We start from the raw sequence: 8,964 nt of genomic DNA, 5'->3' as shown, positions 1-8,964 counted from the left end.
GTAATGCATTTTTAAGCTACATTCTTGCTCTTTATATTGATTAAATTTCTGATAAACTTGCTGGTGAATAGTGATATTTTATTTTTAGTAGTAAGTTCCCAGAGCTTATTTGATGTATGATTAATAGCACCCATGCTAGACTGCCCTACTGCTCATAATCTAGTTTATTTTGATTAAATGTGGAGTCGAGATTTCTCATTAAGCAAAGTTCTGTCTGTCTGAATTACAGCCTGCTTAGCTGTCTTCTCTACCCCTTTGTAGGAAGCTCAGATGTGGCTTAGTAAACAATGAGGATCTTATCTGTAATCAGACACCCATCCATCCCATTACAACTGTCCTCATGGTTTTCACCCCTGATACAGAAAGTGTTGGCACTGCCATGCAAAAAAATCCTCACAGATGCTCTGATGCCTTCATTAACCCTTTAGGGGAAGGTTTGAGAGGGCTTTGGAGATTTTCATGCACATAAAGAGGTAATGGACTTGCACACACAAGTCATCTTTGGAGATTAACATGGTTTGTGCTTTTGTGTTTAATAAAGCTATGGTCACCATATATGCAAATGGATGATTAGCTGTATTTGTCTGTATTTTATTTTAAGTATGTACTTAAGGAGATACATATGTGATTTTACCTCAACCATTTTATTGTTGGTAACAGAGGTTTCTATGTACAAATCGGGGTGTATGTGTGTGTGTGTGTTTCCGCAACATTTTATTTCCAGTGCTGTTATGGACCAAAATACATGAGATACCTGGCAACTGATACTCCTGTTTGAGTTGAAGGGCTGAGTATGATGATTTTCTTTTACAAACGCAATGCTTAAACTCAAAATAACTGTGGGTTTGGTTTTTTTCCTACTGAACAATGGTCGTTTTGAATCCTGCCAGCTTGAAGTACAAAGACCATTTTTAATAAGGTGGTTTGTTCCAAATGAGCACCATGACTAAAACTCAAGGATTCCTCAGATCCATCTTTTTTTTCTTTTTTTTTAATCTAGACATTTTCTCTGGCTGGAATTGGCAAATTTACATGAAACATGAGCTGGAATTTCTGAATCTCTACATGCCCTATCAATATTGTTGCAGATGTCTGCAGGTCACATGCGGTGGGTCTGAAATGCTCTGTGTGTGTACTATATAGCTCATATGTGTAAACCAAAGAGGAATACGGTGGCTCTGCTGGACAAGTCTTCAGTGGCCAAGCTGATGATCTGTATGTACAAAACCAGCATCCACAAGAGCAGCTGGTAAAGAAGGGATATCCTTGTGGTTAAGGCAGTTGTGTGACACAGGAGACAGGTTCAAGTCTTTGGTGGGAAATTCCTGACCAGTTCTTCTCAGGGTAGTGCTAGGGTCTGTCTGAGCTTTCCCATTGTAATGTGCCTCTTGTTTGCCTTTTGAATTTACACAGTCCTGACCTGTATTCTCGTTGATGCTTTTCAGAAGTGTAATGCTCTACAGCTTCAGGCATTGCAAAAGGACAATTATTACACAGCTTTGCCTCATTGAATGCAGTAGGTGCAACTAAGATCGTAAATCTCCTAGATGACAAAACATAAAATGTACATGGAAGATCTAATCTATCCTGTTCTGACTGATAAAAAAGAAGGGTCGCTAGTGGGTAGTAAATTAAGATGCAGTATAAAAGTTGTACCTGTAGGTGCTAAATCATTTAACCGTGTCGGGCTCACAGGACTGTCTTTGCTAATAACTACGGTGCGGATTATGTGCCATTGGGCTAGGAAAGAACACAAGGGAAGGTCAGCATCTGCCCAGCCTTTCCTGTATAAATAATGGCTTTTGCAGATCCTCATGGATTACTTTAGCTATTTTTGTGATTACACAGTGTTTCATCAGGATATTATCAAAGCATTGGGCAGTGTGGCAGTGTTGCATACCTTTAACAACAAGGCAGTGTAGGAAATGAGTGGGCAAAGACAGACTTCCTTCACTTTGGGGGCCCAGGGTGTGTTTTGCTTAGATGTCTTAAACACACAAAGAAAATCACTGCAGAAATGGATGTATCTATATATAAACCCATATATCTGAGCCTTTGTGATAAAGGCTATTCTGGGTGTTACCCCACTCTGCTAGGTGTCCTTTGATATATATATATATATTTAATCTTCTCAATCTTTGGTTGCAGAAATACGTTGTAGCGTTGGTGTCTAGCAGGCTTGTTCCTTTCCATTATAACCAGTGTCACAAGGCAAGTCTCTGAGCTCTTGCTATGCGTGCAGATGCACAGGTGCATGTACGTGGAACACACTGTTAATGGTTGCAAGCCTGTCTCAGATTTTGTTTATAATTCTCCCTCTTCACTTTAAAACTGAGTTGTAGCATTTGCCCTTGCAATTGTATTGAAATCCTTACTGCAACAGACTTTCCTGCTGAGCCCAGGCTGCATGTGTGAAAGTAAAGCAGGTGGTGAGCATGCTGTGAGTTGGAGGATTTAGGCAAAGAATGGATTATGTATTTCATTGAAATTTTAAGCTCTTCCTCCCTTCTCTTGGTTCCGAGGCTGGAAATATCAGATAGATCCTAAAACTAAGGTCTTAAAATGTATGCCTGAAAACCTCTACTTCAGCTCAGTAATCTGCCTTCCCCCCACGTATTTTACAAAGGACTTTGTTAAAACCAGAAATTCACCTTTAAGATTGCTGATGAGGAAATCTGTTCTTCATGAAACAAGTGTGTACAGGGTATTGTTTGCTACATAAAGACCCAGTGTTTTGGGCTGCATTTTCCAAAATCTGATACAGAATGACCCAATCAGAATAAAAGAGCTCTTCTGCATGCTCTCACTTTGTGACTAAAAGAAGCTGCACAGGTTAATGGGAGTCAAGACCCTTCTGAGTTTGCCACCACTTGCTGAGTCAATTTAGGCCTCAATTGTCAAAGTACCTGTCAGCACTGATTTAACTCTGCTCCTGCTGACATCAGAAGGGGTTGAGGTTAGCCTGAAGCTAAGTGCCTTTTGGAAAGCTTAGTGCTGGACTCTTGGTGCCTCTGTCCAAACTATGAAAAGGGAAGCATTGTGCTAGGAGAGGCAGGTTACTTGGAAATGTATGGCTGGATAGTGTGTTACAGAACAGCAGTGTTGAGGGGAGATGGCAGGTTCTCTTCAGTCATCAGAGCAGACAAAATATTCCAGTTTTGATGTGCGTTGAAGTTTTCAGGGTAAGCTGTTTTAATGCTCTCTGGAAGCAGTGGAGCAAATACGCTATCAGGCCTTTTGACTAATTTACCTGATGGAGGAAAGAAGGCCAGAAATTGTGGAAAAGCTGGGCTTCATCTCATGTCCTGACTCTTTTAAGCCCCCAGATAACGTGAATAACCAATGTCAGCTTGGGAGTATAGAATGAAACCCTGGACGAGCAATATTCCAATGGGGGAAACCACTGCAGCAGTGCAGAGTGTTACAGTTTTCTGTGAGGTTGTGTGAGTTGTTCATGGCCAAGAATCAGGCAGCCAACTGCTTTATGAGCTGCTTTTTGTTGCTGCATATGAGGAGAAAAAGTGAGCTGCTTTCCTGCTGAGCAGTGAGGTGAGAGCTGTTGAAACTCTGCCTGGGAGGTGGCAAGGATGGAGCAGAAGCATTCTCTTGGGGTTGCAGCTTGGGCCACATCCAAACTGGCTAAAGTGAGACATAAATGTAGTTTGTCAAAAGCATGGCCAGGGTTCTTGTGCACAAATCTTACCTTAATTTGGGGTTGGCAACAGAGTGTCCCAGAGAGAGGGTTTCACTTGGGATCAGTATGAAAGGTTTGGATTGCTCTGGGGGCATTGTGCTGCAAAGGAAGTAGAAGTTGTGTCTGTAACTTCAACAAAGTTGTCAGCTTGAAATGTCTTGTGGAAAAAAACCTTATCAAAGTAGATTGCTTTCTGTATTGAAGCAGTGTGGTTGGAGTTTCAATTCTTTCAGGCATTTCTACTACCAATGTTTTTAAAAAGAGATATTATAAAATTTTGAAATGAGTAAATATTTCCTTGCAAGTGTGCTTGTGTAGAAAGGGAAGGTGAGAAGTATATGGGGGGTGAAATTGCTTCAGCATCCAACACGTTCTCAGCCCCCTTTTTTATTCCATTTGTTTTGGGAGGGGAGGTGCTTCATGTCACCTGCTTTTGTGGAATGGAATCAAGGGGTAAAAAATGAACACCTAGAAGATAATCATAGCCAGGTCAGGACAATCATGTCACTCCATGTTGATATCTCTCCTGAAAAACAAAAGCAAAATGAATTTGTCCATGGCAGATTGATTCATCTGTGGCATCCAGTTGAATCCTGGCCTCCTACCGATGCTCCTTCCCCAGCAGCAGCAGTGTCTCAGGTCGGGTTCAGAGTAGCAATGCCAAGTCATGGTGGGTATTTTGCTGATGCCCCTGTGGAGGTTTGTAGGGCTGTAAAGGCGGGATGGGCCGCTCTAGGGCTGGCTAATGTTAACACCCAGAGCTCTCTTTTGCTTTGCCTTTTGGTTTAAATAGGTTGGTATTAGTGTTACAGCTGTGTTCTGTGCCTTGTGGCACTATTACAATGAAATATCTGTCAGTATTTTCAGGAAAAGGTGTTAATTTCAGGCACTTACAACTCAGCAATAAAAATCTGCTTCCAGCAGGAATATGAAATACAAGTGCTTAGTAGTGGTGTTAATATTTATGCACAATCTTTCATAACAATGGCTTAGCAATTTAAAAGTGATTTCAGCTTCATACACTTCTCTGCCTGCTCCTTGGAAGGTTGCTTTTCTCACTGGCTGTATGGGCAGCAGGTATATTTTGTGCTAGCGATGACTATTTGTCTACAGGGAACAATAATTTCTTAGCTGAGAATCCAAGATTGTGGATACCAGCAATCATAGCAATAACTACCAGCTCAGTGTTAAACTTCTTGCTTTCATCGCCATGGTGTCTCCCAGTTGTGGCTGAGCAAGGATCCTTTTGGGAAGAAAAGCAAAAAGACCACCAGCACATGCTGCATGGAATAAATTCCCTTTTTTACTCCAGTGAGAAGTTTGTTTGGCTGAGTCTTCCAATATATTTGCTTTGTTTGGGAGTTTGCCAAAGGTTTTTGTACTTATTCTTTAATTTGCATCACATTCTCAAAGTTGTAATGCTAATTTGGTGTTTTTCCATGTCAAAACTGTAGTATTTTTCTACTATTTTTTTTTTTTTAAATCTATCTTTTCAGAATCTCTTACCATCTGAAGAAAATGGCAGCAGTCAATCTTTAGGAGAGTCTTACATTGTCAAGGACTATTAATTGCATAGAGATTTGTTGGGCAGAACCTCAGCTGTTCCCCAGTATGGATATCTCAGTTTAGCCCACCATGGAAGATAACTTCTGCAGCCGAGAGTGTCATAGAAGCATAAGGAATCTTTCCAACCATGAGCATGATTTCATATTATTAATATTAGTACCTGAATTTCAAGTACAGTAAGATTTGGGTGAGATGGTATTTAGTTACTGCTTACAGTAGTGCTATGGTCAAAACTGAGACCTGTAATTCAGGGTTATATATAAGAAAAAGAACTTGGCTCCTAAGTAGCGTTACTGACCAATTGCAGTCTGTGGATGTCTTGAGATCTTCAAGCTCTGATTTGGCAGTTTATTTCCAATCACCCGGAACTAGGGATGGCTGAGTTTGGGCAATGGTCTCACTTTGAGCTCCCTGGGAAATAACACTGAATAAGAACACACTGCTCATGACCTGCTTTGCCTGGACCATCTGGTAATGCTCCCAGTGATGGCAGCAGCACTGGACAGAACTTGTGGTTCATCTCTCAAGTCTAGAGGGTTAATACAGTTTACTGAGAAGTCAGGTGTCTCTTCGCAGAATTTCACATCATAGCTTCTAGTTTTGCAGATGCCTATTTGGGATAACCTCAGAACTGCACAGAAATCAGGTTTTGTGGTCCTGTGTCTCCTGTTAGAGAAGCAGCTTCTGAGGAGCCACACACCCCACAGGTACCTGTCTTGGTTTCAATGAGACCTTCTGTGCAAGTAAAGACCTATGGGGTGTTTGGGGCTTTGGACGTTGCTCTGAGGCCCTATGGCCTCTACCAAATTTGAGGTTGGCAAAATATCCTGCAGCCCTGCCTCTTTCAATTTTTTCTCAACTGCTTGGCACGTTCCTTTCTCTTTACCCTTTCCATGTAGTAAATCTTGCTCTTGCTGACAGCCCTGGTAATTGCCTTATGTAGAATGAAAGTCTTCTATTCTCTTTCTCTATTTTTATAGTATGCAGGCTTCCACAGCTAAGTTTAAAAGGACAGAAAAATTCATGGTGTTTGCAGTAAGAGCATGTTTTATGCTTGCCTGCTGCTAAAGCAGAGGGAATACTGCCCTGATATGGAGATGTCAGGGGCACAGGCCTGTATCTAAGGCAGTAAATGTTTCTTTTATTTCTTATTCCACTTTATGCTGGCTGCTATTAATTTTAAACTTTTCTTGGCATTTGCAGCGATAAAAAGGATAAAACCCTGAGGCTTTGTTCTGCTCCTGAACCAAGCCTTCAAACTTCAAATGAGACTTAGGCATATCCTGCTTTCAGAGAAAGCTGGGCTCTCTTATAAATATATGTAAGCGTTGGGACACCACTGCCTTCAGGCTGAAGGCATTATCTATTTCTGATGAACTCCATACAGAGTATGCCCAGTGTGGATGAATAGAGGCAAATGTCTAAAACTCTTTATATAAAAAAATCCATCTTCCAAACTCTGATGATGCTGTCCAACTGTGGTGTTAATGCTGCTTTGTGGTTTTTACCTACAGCCCTCTGAGGTGCAACAGGAAAAGAACATGTCTTTGGTTACAGCCTCTGGTGCTTTTATATAGCCCAGTGCAGAGGCCATGCCTTCAGTGTGCAGCCTGAGCTGGGAGAGGGCTGTGCATTGTGTCTGGTGATGCACAGCATCCCAAGTGCCCTGCGTACACCAGTGCTGTGGACTCTCTGTGTCACAGGAGGTGCGGTGGCACAAGGTTCAGCTCCAGGCACTCTGCTTTGTGGTGATTCATTTTAAACTTGGCCTCACTTTTACAGAGAAACCTCCGAGCACCCAGAGAAAACAATGACATGCTTGCTGCTCTTGATTTTGTGGATTGATTTGTGTACATCAGGATTCCAAAGCCTCCACAACTTGAGCTCAAATGACAGAATACGTGATGCTTGGCAGTGGTACATAGGGCTGGAAAGATAAATCCAATTGTATTTGACTGTGAGACGAATTTCCACAGCCTTTGATTTAATCACTGGAGTATTGACAGGAAGGTTTGGCTCAGTACTTCCCCATTTAGCTGTGCTATTTGGTTACTAGACTGGAACAGCATACAGCAGGTATTGTCATGTTAGTGAAAGGCATCCCACAGCAAGTTCTGCTCTGGCACGCAGTCTGAACAACGAAGAAATAACAATTCCTTGCTTGACCAAAGATCGTTCATGAAGTTGGGCTTGCTGGAACGTGAAGAGCTCCGTAATCATCTGTTATGAATATATGATAGACTCTGCTCTTCTGACTGTGAGAACTGTACTGCTCAGGGCTGGGCACCCCTAAACCCTCTGTAATCTGCAGTGTGGGCACAGTTTTAAATGCTGACACTTTCTGGAAGCTGTGAGTGAGACCCAGTTTGGTATTGTTCATCTTCTGTATTGTATTAATTGCAACCCTGGAAACAAATATTTGCTATGTAATTATGTAGCAATGATGAACAGGATTTTACTGTCCGAGTTTTCAAGAGATTTTTAGCCAAGATGCTGCTTTATTTTGTTTTGGGAGGCAGAAGTGAAAGATTCCTTTTTCTGAAGTGCTATTTTCATTCTGCTCTGTATAAATAAGCAAATAAATGCTCCCCCCCCCTTTTTTTGACATGACACCAAAGAGGATCTAATCTTCATAAATCTTTTCAAGGGTACCTACATTTATTTATGGTTGGTTTAGTTCAGTTTGCATGCTATAGTGCTGTCTTCTGTTAAACAGTTGATACACCACCCGGCTTTTCACATTAATCACTGGACTCTGTGCTCAGCTCTCCCAGCTGAAGAGCCATCTATTGAGCTGCAGTAACCACAGCCAAATGATCCGATTTTTCTGTTGGTTGTTTTAGCCAGTGGCCGATAAGCCTATGGCTGGTACTGCACCAGCAAAAGTAAGTTTTGTGATAGCACATTGATACATCTGTTGTTTTCTTCTCTAATTCTGTAACAGAAATCACAATTAACATGGGAGTTTGTTCATGAATTTAAGATTTGTCAGTAATAGCCTACAAAAGCTGCCTTGATTGGAGCAGATATGATTTGCATAGTTTTCAGAGTCCACTGGTTCTTGCCTCCCTCCCTGTGTCAGCCCCAACTCTGACCCTGGGTCTCTCACCCTCATTTCCTCCTTAACCTCCCCCATCTTTTCAGCTTCCTCTCCCATTTATAGCCTCAACTCTCCCCTTCCCCTTCTGGACTCAACTCTTCCCTTCGCCTTCTAGACTCAACTCTTCCCTTGGCCTCCCACCCCTTGGTTGGCCTCCTCTCTGTCTTGGGCCTCCCAACCCCTCACTTGGCATACACCCTTTCCTCAGCCTCCCAACCCCTGTTGGCCTCAACTCTTTCCTGGATTCCCACACCCTGTTGGCTTTGCACACCCTGTTGGCCTCTGTTTTATTCTTGGCCTCAGTCCCTATTAGTCTTATCATTTTTTCCCAGCCTCTCAACCCTGTCAGCCTTCAACACCCCATCAGCCTCTATTTGTTTCCCAGCATCCCAATCCCGGTAAGAATCCTACACCCTGTCGGCCTCACACCCCCATTCAGCCTCCACCTTTCTTCTGGCCTCCCACCCCATCAGCCTCAACATTTTTCCCGCACCCTGCCAGCCTCCTACTGCCTGTCAATATCCACTTCTTTCCTGGCTTCCCAGCCCATGTCAGCCTCCTACCCCCTATTGGCCTCTAATATTTTCTCATCTCGCACCCCCTC

Source organism: Lathamus discolor, chromosome 7, assembly GCF_037157495.1.
Source record: "Lathamus discolor isolate bLatDis1 chromosome 7, bLatDis1.hap1, whole genome shotgun sequence".
Classification (NCBI taxonomy): Eukaryota; Metazoa; Chordata; class Aves; order Psittaciformes; family Psittacidae; genus Lathamus; species Lathamus discolor.
Note: the sequence above shows the minus strand (reverse complement) of the source record.